This window comes from Zea mays, chromosome 6 (assembly GCF_902167145.1).
Source record: "Zea mays cultivar B73 chromosome 6, Zm-B73-REFERENCE-NAM-5.0, whole genome shotgun sequence".
In the NCBI taxonomy this organism is placed as follows: domain Eukaryota; kingdom Viridiplantae; phylum Streptophyta; class Magnoliopsida; order Poales; family Poaceae; genus Zea; species Zea mays.
In genome coordinates this window covers 98712019-98728439 of record NC_050101.1, presented here as the reverse complement: position 1 = coordinate 98728439, position 16421 = coordinate 98712019, and positions in this window count along the sequence as shown.

Here is a 16421-nt window from a genome sequence, read left to right as displayed (position 1 = left end):
GCTTGGGACGAGGCACCAGTGTCCAAACTTCATTTCTTTTGAAGTTGTTGAGCTCCTCTTGCATGGCCAACACCCAGTCTGGATCTAGCAAGGCCTCTTCTACCCTGAAAGGCTCAATAGAAGAAACAAAGGAGTAATGCTCACAAAAATTAACTAATCTAGAACGAGTAGTTACTCCCTTGCTTATGTCACCCAATATTTGGTCGACGGGATGATTCCTTTGAATCGTCGCTCGAACTTGGGTTGGAGGTGCCGGTTGTGTTTCTTCCTCCATTAAATGATCATCTTGTGCTCCCCCTTGATCACACGCCTCCTCTTGATGAACCTGTTCATCTTCTTGAGTTGGGGGATGCACCATTGTTGAGGAAGAAGGTTGATCTTGCTCCTTTTGTTCCTGTGGCCGCACATCTCCAATTGCCATGGTACGTATTGCGGCCGTTGGAACGTCTTCTTCATCTACATCATCAAGATCAACAACTTGCTCTCTTGGAGAGCCATTAGTCTCATCAAATACAACGTCGCTAGAGACTTCAACCAAACCCGATGATTTGTTGAAGACCCTATACGCCTTTGTATTTGAGTCATAACCTAACAAAAACCCTTCTACAGCCTTGGGAGCAAACTTAGAATTTCTACCTTTCTTCACTAGAATGTAACATTTGCTCCCAAATACACGAAAGTAAGACACAATGGGTTTGTTACCGGTTAGAAGCTCATATGAAGTCTTCTTGAGGAGGCGATGGAGGTAGACCCGGTTTATGGCGTGGCAAGCCGTGCTCACGGCTTCCGTCCAAAACCGTTCGTGCGTCTTGAATTCACCAAGCATCGTCCTCGCCATGTCTAGTAGCGTCCTGTTCTTCCTCTCTACCACACCATTTTGCTGTGGTGTGTAGGGAGCAGAGAACTCGTGCTTGATTCCTTCCTCCTCAAGATACTCCTCCACTTGAAGGTTCTTGAACTCGGACCCATTGTCGCTCCTTATTCTTCACTTTGAGCTCAAACTCGTTTTGGGCTCTCCATAGGAAGCGCTTGAGGGTCCCTTGGGTTTCAGATTTATCCTGCAAAAAGAATACCCAAGTGAAGCGGGAAAAATCATCAACTATAACAAGACCATACTTACTTCCTCCTATACTTAGATAGGCGACGGGTCCGAAGAGGTCCATATGAAGTAGCTCCAGGGGTCTTGATGTTGTCATCACATTTTTGGCATGATGAGAGCTTCCCACCTGTTTACCTGCTTGACAAGCTGCACAAGGTCTATCTTTTTCGAAAGTTACATTAGTTAGACCTATCACGTGTTCTCCCTTTAGAAGCTTGTGAAGGTTCTTCATCCCCACATGTGCTAAACGGCGATGCCACAGCCAGCCCATGCTAGTCTTAGCAATTAAGCATGCATCTAGACCGGCCTCCTCTTTTGCAAAATCAACTAAATAAAGTTTGTCGTCTAGTACACCCTTAAAAGCTAATGAACCGTCACTTCTTCTAAAGACAGACACATCTACATTTGTGAATAAACAGTTATATCCCATATTGCAAAGTTGACTCACAGACAACAAGTTATATCCAAGCGACTCAACTAAGAACACATTAGAAATAGAGTGCTCGGAAGAAATAGCAATTTTTCCTAACCCTTTCACCTTGCCTTGGTTCCCATCACCGAATATGATTGAATCTTGGGGATCCTTGTTCTTGACGTAGGAAGAGAACATCCTCTTTTCCCCCGTCATGTGGTTTGTGCATCCGCTGTCGATAATCCAGCTTGAGCCCCCGGATGCATAAACCTGCAAGGCAATTTAGGCTTGGGTCTTAGGTACCCAACTCATGTTGGGTCCTACAAGGTTAGTACAAATAGCTTTAGGGACCCAAATGCAAGTTTTATCTCCCATGCATTTTGCCCCTAATTTTCTAGCCGCTACTTTCTTATCCTTTCTACAAATAGCAAAGGAAGCATTTAAAGCATGATAAATTGTAGAAGGTTCATTCATTACTTTTCTAGGAACATGAACAACATTTCTTCTAGACATAGCATTTTTCTTAGCCATATTTCTATCATGCATAATAGAGGAACTAGAAGCAATCATGACATGAGAATCAAAAGCATCATAACTTCTATAAACATTCCTAGAATGTCTCCTATCATGATACATGAAAACATGGTTCTTTTGAGCACTACTAGCCATACGGGCCTTCCCTTTCTCCTTGGCGGAGATGGAAGCCTTATGGCTTGTTAAGTTCTTGACTTCCCTCTTGAAGCCAAGACCATCCTTAATTGAGGGGTGTCTACCAATTGTGTAGGCATCCCTTGCAAATTTCAGTTTGTCAAATTCACTCTTGCTAGTCTTAAGTTGGGCATTAAGACTAGCCACTTCATCATTCAAATTAGAAATTGAAACTAGATGTTCACTACAAGCATCAACATTAAAATTTTTGCACCTATTGCAAATTGCAACATGTTCTACACAAGATGTTAATTTATGAGCTATTTCTAACTTAGCATTCAAATCATCATTTATGCTCTTCAAACTAGAAATAGAGTCATGGCATGTAGATAATTCACAAGAAAGCATTTCATTCCTTTTAATTTCTAAAGCAAGGGATTTTTGTGCCTCTACAAACTTATCATGTTCTTCATACAAAAGATCCTCTTGCTTTTCTAATAGCCTATTTTTATCATTCAAGGCATCAATTAATTCATTAATTTTATCAACCTTAGTTCTATCTAGGCCCTTGAATAAATATGAATAGTCTATTTCATCATCACTAGATTCTTCATCACTTGAGGAAGCGTAAGTACTAGTATCACGAGTGCTTACCTTCTTTTCCCTTGCCATGAGGCAGGTGTGATGCTCGTTGGGAAAGAGGGCCGATTTGTTGAAGGCGGTGGCGGCGAGTCCTTCGTTGTCGGAGTCGGATGATGAACAATCCGAGTCCCACTCCTTTCCAAGGTGTGCCTCGCCCTTAGCCTTCTTATACGCCTTTTTCTTTTCCCTCTTGTTCCCTTGTTCCTGATCACTATCATTATCGGGACAGTTAGCGATAAAATGACCAATCTTACGATATTTGAAGCATGAGCGCTTCCCCTTCGTCTTGGTCTTGTTGGGATGTTCTTTGCGACCCCTTAGCGCCGTCTTGAAACGCTTGATGATGAGGGCCATTTCTTCATCATTAAGCCCAGCCGCCTCAATTTGTGCCACCTTGCTAGGTAGTGCCTCCTTGCTCCTCGTTGCTTTGAGAGCAATGGTTTGAGGCTCTTGGATTGGGCCGTTCAACGCATCATCAACATATCTAGACTCCTTGATCATCATCCGCCCGCTTACAAACTTTCCAAGTATCTCCTCGGGCGTCATCTTGGTGTACCTAGGGTTCTCACGAATATTGTTCACAAGATGTGGATCAAGGACAATAAAAGACCTTAGCATTAGGTGGACGACGTCGTGGTCCGTCCATCGCGTGCTTCCATAGCTTCTTATTTTGTTGACAAGGGTCTTGAGCCGGTTGTATGTTTGAGTTGGCTCCTCGCCCCTGATCATTGCGAATCTACCAAGTTCGCTCTCCACCAACTCCATCTTGGTGAGCATGATGACGTCGTTCCCCTCATGTGAGATCTTGAGGGTGTCCCAAATCTGCTTGGCATTATCCAAGTCGCTCACCTTATGGTATTCATCCCTGCACAATGATGCTAGAAGAACAGTAGTAGCTTGTGCATTTTTGTGAATTTGCTCATTGATAAACATGGGACTATCACTACTATCAAATTGCATTCCACTCTCTACTATCTCCCATATGCTTGGATGGAGAGAGAACAAGTGACTGCGCATTTTGTGACTCCAAAATCCGTAGTCCTCTCCATCAAAGTGAGGAGGTTTACCAAGTGGAATGGAGAGTAAATGAGCATTTGTATTTTGCGGAATACGAGAATAATCAAAAGAAAAGTTTGAATTGACCGTTTTCTTTTTCTTGTAGTTGTCGTCGTCCTTTTGGGAAGAAGAGGACTCGTCGCTGTCGTCGTAGTAGACGATCTCCTTGATGCGCCTTGTTTTCTTCTTCTTCCCGTCTTTTCTTTTGTGGCTTGAGCCTGAGTTAGTAGGCTTGTCATCTTTTGGATCATTGACGAAGGACTCCTTCTCCTTATCATTGACCACCATCCCCTTGCCCCTAGGATCCATCTCTTCGGGCAATTAGTCCCTTTCTTGAAGAGAACGGCTCTGGTACCAATTGAGACACCTAGAGGGGGGTGAATAGGTGATCCTGTAAAACTTAAAACTTAACACCACAAACTTGATTAAGAGTTAGAACACTGAAATCAAGTGAGTAGAAAGGAGAGCTCTTGTGAATCACAATAGACACAATAAAGACAAGCACAAGAGACACGAGGATTTATCTCGTGGTTCGGCCCAGTACAAAACTTGCCTACTCCACGTTGTGGCGTCCCAATGGACGAGAGTTGCACTCAACTCCTCTCAAGTGATCCAATGATCAACTTGAATACCACGGTGTTCTTCTTTACTTTGCTCTTTCCCGTTTGCGAGGAATCTCCACAACTTGGAGTCTCTCGCCCTTACAATAAGAATCAATATGAAGCACAAGAGAAAGGGAGGGAAGCAACACACTCAAATCCACAGCAAATACGCACACACAAGAGCAAGACTTGAGCTCAAGACAATATCTCGAGGTTCTCACTAGAACAGAGCTCAAATCACTAAGAATGTCGAACAAGTGGCGCAAGAATGAAGTGTGAGTGATCAACAATGCTCAAGAAATGCTTGGTGTTATCCTCCATGTGCCTAGGGGTCTCTTGTATAGCCCCAAGGCAGCTAGGAGCCGTTGAGAGCATTCAAGAAGGCAATTCTTTCCTTCTGTCGCCTGGCGCACCGGACAGTCCGGTGCGGATTTCTTTCCTTCTTTGGCGAAGCCGACCGTTGGCGCTTTGGAGCCATTTGCGCACCGGACACTGTCCGGTGCACACCGGACAGTCCGGTGCCCCTTCTGACCGTTGGCTCTTGCCACGCGTCGCGAGCAGAATCCACGGCCGACCGTTGGCCCGGCCGACTGTTGGCTCACCGGACAGTCCGGTGCACCACCGGACAGTCCGGTGATTTATAGCCGTACGCCGTTAATTGCTTCCCGAGAGCAGCCAGTTGACAGCCGCCGGCCTAGCGCACCGGACACTGTCCGGTGCACCACCGGACAGTCCGGTGCACCCAGACCGAGCTGCCTTTGGCTGAACAAAGCCATCTCTTTTCCAACTTGATTCCTCCTGTTCCCAGCACTTAGACACAATACATTAGTCTTAAAAACAATGTACTAAGTCTTAGAAACATACCTTTTTACTTGATTTGCACTTTGTCCATCACTTTGCATAAGTCCACTTGTGTTGGCACTCAATCACCAAAATACTTAGAAATGGCCCAAGGGCACATTTCCCTTTCAGATTTTCAGATATCTACGTGGTTCTTCTAGTGCTTGTTTATGTTTTGGTAAATCTGGAGATGGTCTGATTGGCTATGTTGATTCAGATTATGGTGGTGATTTAGACAGGAGGAGATCTCTTTCAGGTTATGTCTTTACTATTGGAGATTGTGTTGTGAGTTGGAAATCTCGTTTACAGGATACTGTTGCTTTGTCTACCACAGAAGCTGAGTATATGGCAATTGCAGAAGTTACTAAGGAAGCCTTATGGTTGAAAGGTATATATTCAGAGCTATGTGGAATTAAGTCTTGCATTACCATCTATTGTGATAGCCAGAGTGCTATTTACCTCACCAAATATCAGATGATTACTGAGAAATCCAAACATATTGATATTCGTTATCACTTCGTTCGTGATATCATTGAAAAGGGTTGGTGAAGGTATGCAAGATCAGTACTGATAATAATCTAGATGATATGATGACGAAACATGTTTCTGTTGCTAAGTTTGAGCTATGCTCAAACTTAGTTAGTATTATAAATTAGCCCTTAGTGATTGTTAGCGCCGGCAAGATGATGATGCATTTGTTTAAGGTGTAGTTTGCTATTATGATGCTACAAGAAATTTGTATCAAGGTGGAGTTTGTTGAGTTTGTGATCCAAATTCTGAAGAAGGCGGCCAAGTTGGCGAGCGAAGCGGAGGCCCGTCGCCGGGAGGCTGGGGTGCGGGGGGCGGAGCCCCCGCGGTACGAATCGTTTTAGGGTTTCACCTCTATAAATATCTTTGTAAGCCACAGGAGATAACTATCTCAATTGTAAATCTCCTGCGATCTGTAACTGTAAAGCCCTAAAATTTGTATAAGGTAAAAATAATAAAATAAATAAATACATATATTATAAAATAATATAATAAGGAAATAAGAGTAGATATAATAGTGTTGTGTGAATTTTGAAGACCTTTGAAAATCTATTGGAATTCTCTCTCCTCATCTTCAAACAATAACAGTAAATTAATTAAGGGACCAATAAATAGATAAGAAAGGTTGATCTCTTACTGATTTTGTGGTGATACATTTGATGGAAAACATAAACTTGACCTTCAATTTTAAATAAAGCATAAAATAGAATATGAGAAAGTAAATGTTCATAAAACCATTTATTCCTCTCATAAATAAATAATAAGGAAAATAATAAATATTGTTTTCATAAACAGTAAAGTTTATATTCACATTATAATTATTTTGACATTTGAAAATTTAAGTTCGAAACGAGTGTTTAAAAAGAGAAAAATTCAGTTTGAACTTTTGGAATTTGAATCTGAGCTAAAGATAAAAAAAGGGGAAAGGACCCACCAGTGCTGGCATGGGCTGAATTCCAAGCCCTTGGGCCACTCATCCTTCTTCCCCTCTGCGGTGCATGGGCTAAATTCCTCTGCTACTGGCCCAAACCAGCCACCGCGCACGCGAGCAACTAGTGTTGTGACCGACAGGTGGGCCCTGCGGGGCAGCCACCCAGTCGCACAACCTCACGCGCGTGACCCCGCGTAGCGCCGCTTCACCGACCGATGGGACCTGCACGTCAGCCACAGCTTGCCGCTTCCGCGTCCCTGTTAACCTGACGTGTGGACCCCAACATCCAATATCTTCTTCCCCCTCCGGCTTCTTTCAACAGAACGCGACCGAAGCTAACGGAGACCGCGACTTCATAGGGTTGTTGGGATCCTACGATTCTCCTGTTGCCCCTCCGCCCCAGCCATAAATACTGCTTGCCGTGACCTTCCCTCGACCCAGAGCCTCCAGGTCGGGCTCGATCCTCTCGAGTGCATCTCCAGTGATGCCCTCCTCCGCGTCGCTCTCTGTGCTCGCAACTCCGTCGCCTGCGCCTCTCGGGTCTCCGTGATGCTGACGCGGATGCCGGTCCCGTCTCGGGTGCATCTCGTCGGAGCCCGGGCGGGGCGAAATTGACTGGGCGCCGCCGCGATCGAATAAATCCTATGGTGGCGTCACGGATCCGCAGACCCCGTGGGCGGGATTACTCGGCACACCAATCACCGGTATGGGTGCCCTGCACAGTTCCTAGCTTCTCACGCGTGCCTCTTCGATAGTCGTCGGCTGGGGGAGAGCTTCGGGGTGCTGGATTGGATATGCGCCGGTGACGCTCCGCCGTAGGACTGTTGCGGCGCTGCCTCATGTCTTAGCGGGGTGATGGGGAAGAAGGGCCTCCTGGCCGTCCGATCGCCAGTGGGTGGTTCAGATTGAATTGGTGTATCCCTGTGCGCCAAATAAAATCCGAGCCCTTGGATCGGTGGCGTGCGTCTGGGATCAAATGTATACGTGGACATCCTACCGACCCTCAGATCTGGATCTGGCGGTCAGTAGTGCGTACCGAATCATAGGATTGCATAATTTAATCTGGACCGTTCACTTCTTATTCTGCGGCGCAGATCTGTCCATACCCCTTCGCCCGAGAACATTTCCTAAAGACCCCCTGGAAAATAAAAGAAATAACTCGCGGTCCACATAGATAGGTTCTGTGTCTACGAAAACTTGCGAGATAGCCCCTGCACTTTCCAGAAATTGGCGCGCAGTCCAGAGGGAGATAAAAATAGAGAAATAATTAGGGAAATCGATTTTTAGTACAAAAATAAATTCATAAACTTGTTTAATTCATATTTAATTCATTCTAACTCCGAATTAACCCATTCCAGTTTCTATAATTTTGTAATATTATTGTTTATCATTTTGTGTCACTGTTTTGACATGAAAGCCATATTAAAATTGATATCCTAATTAATCTTGTACCAAGCACATAGAATCTTTAGAAATCCATAACTTAAAATCTATAACTCCAAAATTAATAATTCCTGTTCATGTGATCTTATTTAAATATGTAGACTATTAATATGTATTTTGCATATATGTTTGGTGTAATGTTAATTTTGCCTATCCCATGTTTGTTTGTATTGCTACGACTAGCGTGAGGTCACAAGTCACCTGAAGATCATCCTGGTACCTGGAATCTCAAGTCCCAGGCAAGTTGTGCCCTTGATCACTTCTTTTTACCCAGCCATGTTCTGATTAATCATAATGATCTGCATAGGTTAATTTTGATGGGACCCAATAGGTTACCCTAGTTTGTCTATCTTTATACCTTATTTACCATTGAACTTTTTGGGTAGTACTTGCTAGTGCTTTATGTGGTTTTAGGTATGAAGATACATTATTCATGATCACACTTTTATTATCTGTTTATTATCACTGTTCATGATAAGATCATTATGTTAATTGGAACATGGAGCGACCGCCCGGGAAAACAGTGCTACCACAAGGGTTTATGGACGCCCTTGGCTGATTAATTAGGAAAGCTAGTGGAGGACTACCTTACCCGAAAGGGGCAAGGGCAGTAGGGGAGTGGTCAGTGTAGGGAGGTCCTTGGTTGATTTTGCTGCGATGGCGGTCAGACAAGAACCCTGCATTGGAGCTTCCTATAAATTGTAGCGGGTTTTCTGAAGCTAGTGGAACTTTGTAAAGGCCTCATAGTGTTACCCTGCCTCGCCTCCTCGGTAGAGGTGTATGGGAAGTCGCGATCCCTTGGCAGATGGGTAACATGACTTGTGGGTAAAGATGTGCAACCTCTGCAGAGTGTAAAACTGGTATACTAGCCGTGCTCACGGTCATGAGCAGCTCGGACCCTCACATGATTAACTTATGGAACTAAATTCAATTTGTCATATGCATTGCATCGCAGGTGATGTTGTTACTTTTGTTCTACTACTTAATTGGGTTGGTATTTACTTATACTTAGTAATTGCTAATAAAATTTTGACCAATTTTAAAAGCAATGCTCAGCTCTAACCATCCTCTTTGGTAAGCCTTACACTTCACGTGAGCTCCCACCTTTGGCGAGTTCATGCACATTATTCCCACAACTTGTTGAGCGATGAACGTATGTGAGCTCACTCTTGCTGTCTCACACCCCCCCCCACAGGTCAAGAACAGGTATCGTAGGATGAGGCGCATGGAGGATGCTGCGATGAGTTCGTGAGAGATCTAGGTCGTCGTCTCCCAGTCAACTTTGGGTTGCTGGACCGTTGTCTCCTTATAATGTAATTAATTACTTATTTTGTATAGAACTCCTATTATATATTAAAGATGTGACATTCGATCTTGTGCCATGATTCATCATATGTGTGAGACTTGGTCCTAGCACACCTGGTGATTATGTTCGCGCCCGGGTCTTGGTGCCCCTAAAACCCGGGTGTGACAGAAGTGGTATCAGAGGAATGTTGACTGTAGGACGAAACCTAGATAGAACTGGACAACCATTGTCTACTTACCTTTGCTACTCTAATTCTTTCTAAACTTTTCTTAATCTATTCTCATCTATTTCCGCTTTACTCTGATTATTCTTACCTTTTCATTCTAAAGACAAATGTGGGTTTCACACTTTGAAATCCCATGCCTAAAGTGATCTTTAGGACTAGGAGGCCTACTCTTAGGAACAAAAACAAAACTATTTTGATATGTGTCTATACGCTTGAGTAATTGTTCTTATGATAATTGTTTGATTTGGATCTTTGATTGAGTGCGATGAGTTGTGGAGTAATGTCCATAAATTACATCTGTATATACATATAGTGAAAAAAATGTTGATAAAATAACTAGCCAACTTGGTTTATCCCCCACTAAAATATGTGAAGCTTAATAGATCTACCTTATCTTAAAAGATAATCTATTACTTTAGTAGACTCATATTATCTTGAATAGACTTTATCTCACCTTAATAGATCTAACTGACCTCAAAAGATTCTACCTTATCCTTATGAATTCATCTTGCCCTAATTAGCATATTTATGCCACTCTAGAATAACAACCATGAGCTAATCCAAAATTTATCTAGATCCTGTCTAGTCTAAAATAGTCATATCAATTTATTCTAGATCTGATCCAATCTAATAGGTTAATCTAACCTAACGAAGTCTAACCTTAAGTTGAGCTAATCTAATGTAAGTTACTTAAACAAGTTAGTTAATATTGGTAACATAAATTAGATCATATCCCTATAAATGGGTACTAAACCTAAATTGGTGTCTTAGACCAACTTGTCTGTGGAACCACCACAACCTAGCCTATGTTATAGGTTGCCCAACCCATTTATCCCAAAAGCAAAGTAAACCTTGTTGGGCCTACCCATCCCAAGCACCGACAACTATCTTAACCATATGTCCTTAACAAGGATGGCAAATCTAAGGGTGAAGGCCAAAGAAGATCAACCTCGTTAGGGAAGGAGGAAGTCAAACTCAACCTTCAGATGCTTTACCATCCAGCCCGGAGTTTCTTCCTTACCATAAACTTTCTTACCCCTAGTTATTCTTGCCCTAACCTATCCATCTTTTATATCGTACATAATAAGTAGCTGGATACCTATACTCCTCCAATCACCCACTATTGACTATAAATGAGAATCTGGATTTTTGAACCAATTATGGACTAAAAAACGAATTACAAACCAATCCTTCTGTATCCTTTTTCTTATAAATCTCGAGGACGAGATTTCTCTTAAGGGGGTAGGATTTGTAAAGCCCTAAAATTTGTATAAGGTAAAAATAATAAAATAAATAAATACATATATTATAAAATAATATAATAAGGAAATAAGAGTAGATATAATAGTGTTGTGTGAATTTTGAAGACCTTTGAAAATCTATTGGAATTCTCTCTCCTCATCTTCAAACAATAACAGTAAATTAATTAAGGGACCAATAAATAGATAAGAAAGGTTGATCTCTTACTGATTTTGTGGTGATACATTTGATGGAAAACATAAACTTGACCTTCAATTTTAAATAAAGCATAAAATAGAATATGAGAAAGTAAATGTTCATAAAACCATTTATTCCTCTCATAAATAAATAATAAGGAAAAGAATAAATATTGTTTTCATAAACAGTAAAGTTTATATTCACATTAGAATTATTTTGACATTTGAAAATTTAAGTTCGAAACCAGTGTTTAAAAAGAGAAAAATTCAGTTTGAACTTTTGGAATTTGAATCTGAGTTAAAGATAAAAAAAGAGGAAAGGACCCACCAGTGCTGGCATGGGCTGAATTCCAAGCCCTTGGGCCACTCATCCTTCTTCCCCTCTGCGGTGCATGGCTAAATTCCTCTGCTACTGGCCCAAACCAGCCACCGCGCACGCGAGCAACTGGTGTTGTGACCGACAGGTGGGCCCTGCGGGGCAGCCACCCAGTCGCACAACCTCACGCGCGTGACCCCGCGTAGCGCCGCTTCACCGACCGATGGGACCTGCACGTCAGCCACAGCTTGCCGCTTCCGCGTCCCTGTTAACCTGACGTGTGGACCCCAACATCCAGTATCTTCTTCCCCCTCCGGCTTCTTTCAACAGAACGCGACCGAAGCTAACGGAGACCGCGACTTCAGAGGGTTGTTGGGATCCTCCGATTCTCCTGTTGCCCCTCCGCCCCAGCCATAAATACTGCTTGCCGCGACCTTCCCTCGACCCAGAGCCTCCAGGTCGGGCTCGATCCTCTCGAGCGCATCTCCAGTGATGCCCTCCTCCGCGTCGCTCTCTGTGCTCGCAACTCCGTCGCTTGCGCCTCTCGAGTCTCCGTGATGCTGACGCGGATGCCGGTCCCGTCTCGGGTGCATCGCGTCGGAGCCCGGGCGGGGAAAAATTGACTGGGCGCCGCCGCGATCGAATAAATCCTATGGTGGCCTCACGGATCCGCAGACCCCGTGGGCGGGATTACTCGGCACACCAATCACCGGTATGGGTGCCCTGCACAGTTCCTAGCTTCTCACGCGTGCCTCTTCGATAGTCGTCGGCTGGGGGAGAGCTTCGGGGTGCTGGATTGGATATGCGCCGGTGACGCTTCGCCGTGGGACTGTTGCGGCGCTGCCTCGTGTCTTAGCGGGGCGATGGGGAAGAAGGGCCTCCTGGCCGTCCGATCGCCAGTGGGTGGTTCAGATTGAATTGGTGTATCCCTATGCGCCAAATAAAATTTGAGCCCTTGGATCGGTGGCGTGCGTCTGGGATCAAATGTATACGTGGACATCCTACCGACCCTCAGATCTGGATCTGGCGGTCAGTAGTGCGTACCGAATCATAGGATTGCATAATTTAATCTGGACCGTTCACTTCTTATCCTGCGACGCAGATCTGTCCATACCTCTTCGCCCGAGAACATTTCCTAAAGACCCCCTGGAAAATAAAAGAAATAACCCGCGGTCCACGTAGATAGGTTCTGTGTCTACGAAAACTTGCGAGATAGCCCCTGCACTTTCCAGAAATTGGCGCGCAGTCCAGAGGGAGATAAAAATAGAGAAATAATTAGGGAAACCGATTTTTAGTACAAAAATAAATTCATAAACTTGTTTAATTCATATTTAATTCATTCTAACTCCGAATTAACCCATTCTAGTTTCTATAATTTTGTAATATTATTGTTTATCATTTTGTGTCACTGTTTTGACATGAAAGCCATATTAAAATTGATATCCTAATTAATCTTGTACCAAGCACATAGAATCTTTAGAAATCCATAACTTAAAATATATAACTCCAAAATTAATAATTCATGTTCCTGTGATCTTATTTAAATATGTAGATTATTAATATGTATTTTGCATATATGTTTGGTGTAATGTTAATTTTGCCTATCCCATGTTTGTTTTTATTGCTACGACTAGCGTGAGGTCATGAGTCACCTGAAGATCATCCTGGTACCTGGAATCTCAAGTCCCAGACAAGTTGTGCCCTTGATCACTTCTTTTTACCCAGCCATGTTCTGATTAATCATAATGATCTGTATAGGTTAATTTTGATGGGACCCAATAGGTTACCCTAGTTTGTCTATCTTTATACCTTGTTTACCATTGAACTTTTTGGGTAGTACTTGCTAGTGTTTTATGTGGTTTTGGGTATGAAGATACATTATTCATGATCACACTTTTATTATCTGTTTATTATCACTGTTCATGATAAGATCATTATGTTAATTGGAACATGGAGCGACCACCCGAGAAAACAGTGCTACCACAAGGGTTTATGGACGCCCTTGGCTGATTAATTAGGAAAGCTAGTGAAGGACTACCTTACCCGAAAGAGGCAAGGGCAGTAGGGGAGTGGTCAGTGTAGAGAGGTCCTTGGTTGATTTTGCTGCGATGGCGGTCAGGCAAGAACCCTGCATTGGAGCTTCCTATAAACTGTAGCGAGTTTTCTGAAGCTAGTGGAACTTTGTAAAGGCCTCGTAGTGTTACCCTGCCTCGCCTCCTCGGTAGAGGTGTATGGGAAGTCGCGATCCCTTGGCAGATGGGTAACATGACTTGTGGGTAAAGATGCGCAACCTCTGCAGAGTGTAAAACTGGTATACTAGCCGTGCTCACGGTCATGAGCAGCTCAGACCCTCACATGATTAACTTATGAAACTAAATTCAATTTGTCATATGCATTGCATCGCAGGTGATGTTGTTACTTTTGTTCTACTACTTAATTGGGTTGGTATTTACTTATACTTAGTAATTGCTAATAAAATTTTGACCAACTTTAAAAGCAATGCTCAGCTCTAATCATCCTCTTTGGTAAGCCTTACACTTCACGTGAGCTCGCACCTTTGGCGAGTTCATGCACATTATTCCCTACAACTTGTTGACCGATGAACGTATGTGAGCTCACTCTTGCTGTCTCACACCCCCCCACAAGTCAAGAACAGGTACCGCAGGATGAGGCGCATGGAGGATGCTGCGATGAGTTCGTGAGAGATCTAGGTCGTCGTCTCCCAGTCAACTTTGGGTTGCTGGACCGTTGTCTCCTTATAATGTAATTAATTACTTATTTTGTATAGAACTCCTATTATATAGTAAAGATGTGACATTCGATCATGTGCCATGATTCATCATATGTGTGAGACTTGGTCCCAGCACACCTGGTGATTATGTTCGCGCCCGGGTCTTGGTGCCCCTAAACCCCGGGTGTGACACTAACCACCCGAAAATAGTGAGAAGTTGCTGGCCGGCGCCCGTGGTTTTTCCCCCTTCGCTTTAGAGGGGTTTTCCACGTTAAATCTGTGTCTTCTCTGTGATTGATCCTCTTTGTGTCGCATTCATTTTTATAACAGGGGTGGGTGGCGGTTTTTTATTTCTGCATCATTTGTTAGGCAGTTTTGCGTGGACAACCTTGTGTTTTGTTACTTAGTCTTTAATGACAGATGATACATATATGATAATTTATAATTTATATTATTTGTAATAATTACATTATGATCTATATTTCACGTTTATAGACTATCAATTCCTTACATAATGCAATATTAATTATCAAGGTGTAGCCCTAATCACGCCAAGTGTTGTTTTTGGCCGCGAGATTGCGGGCTTAAGGCTAGAGACGCAATGTTGACCAGATTAGTGACGCTATATATCCGCAATACCCACTACACGTCTCCAAGATATACGGTGCTCTTTAATTTCCTCGGAGCGCTGCTACACATAGGCTTCAGTGTTACAACTAGGATCAACTAATGACTTATGATTCATTAGTTCAATAACACGAGACGACAAGATTACCGTCGCTCAGCTCGTACTTAAGTCGTACACGGGTGGGTCTTATGTGGGAAGCATTTCTGCTTTCGTGTAGGAGATGGGTCGTTGCTTCTTTGTGATTATTACGTACGGGTCTGGCAGCTCGTGGATGCATATGGTCATGGTATTGAGCTGCGGCCCGTCGATGCGGGTCGGTGGTAATAGATTGCGATTTTTCTTTATAATTTGTTAGAGCTCTAGATTAGTTTAATTTGAAGAATATAAATAGGAACAAGTCTAACGACCTTAATGCGGTCCAATTTTTAAATTTTATAGCGTAAAATTTGCAGTGATACGCTACACATACGTACGCACACACCGATCAGTCAGCTAGGTATGGAGTCTGGAGCATGGAATCATTGCACGATCGGCCGGTCGGAAAATCCCATCCTCAGCAGCAGCGGATCATGCGAGGCTCCGGCCGTGTGTCGCCTGGAAAGCCGAGGCCTGGAGTCGCTGCTCCGGATCCACCCGTTTCTTGCCTTCCGCTAGCGCAAGTGTTTGCTCCGTTTTCTGCCGAGCGACGCGAGAGGTCCTTTTGCGAAAGGAAGGAAGGAACGGCCGTCTTACGCCTGATTTGTCGACGGATGGACCTGTGTGTCACTGGACTGCAATCGGACCCACCTGCTAATGACACCAGTCTCTCTAACTTAGGGGGTGTTTGGTTGGGTGCTTAGTTTGGTTTCTAGTATTTTTAGTCTCTCTATTTTATTACGTTTTAGTCCCTAAAGTGACAAATACATAAACTAAAACTCTATTTTAGTTTTTGTATTTAGCAATTTAGGCCATGTTTGGTTCCTTTAGTCACTACGATAAAGTACTCCGTTTGGTTTCAGTGACTAAACCGAATAAATAGCATTAATTACTGTGAATAATGACGGTATTACCTCTATTAATTGGTGGATGTTTGCTGCAAGAAGAAAAATGAAGAGAGCAAATAAGGTAAAAACCCTACTTTAATTCTTTTTAGTCACCCCTTGGTGACTAAATAATTAAATTTTAGTCACCCTAAACCAAACAGGACCTTAATAACTAAAATAGAATAAAATTAGAGTACTAAAAATTAGTACCTAAAAACCAAACGCTCCTACATCTCCATAGACCAGAATTTCCTACTACAAGTCATGACGTAAATCAGCAGGTCAAACGTCCCAATAAAACAAGCTACCTGATCATTGAAGAAAAAAGGCTCACTCTAGATTAGATCACATGGAATGATCTATAGCATAGCATGTGTATCTGCTAACTGCTATTATGTATATGGCCTGTAACAATCTCATGATGGTGTTCCAATTCCTTTTAATAGGGAAGAAAATAGAAATGGGTGAAATAATATTTTAGAAAAAGTTGTTCACATGTAGTAAGTACTATAGAGAAGCCTAATCTAATAGTAGTCTAGTACTATTACGAAGGGG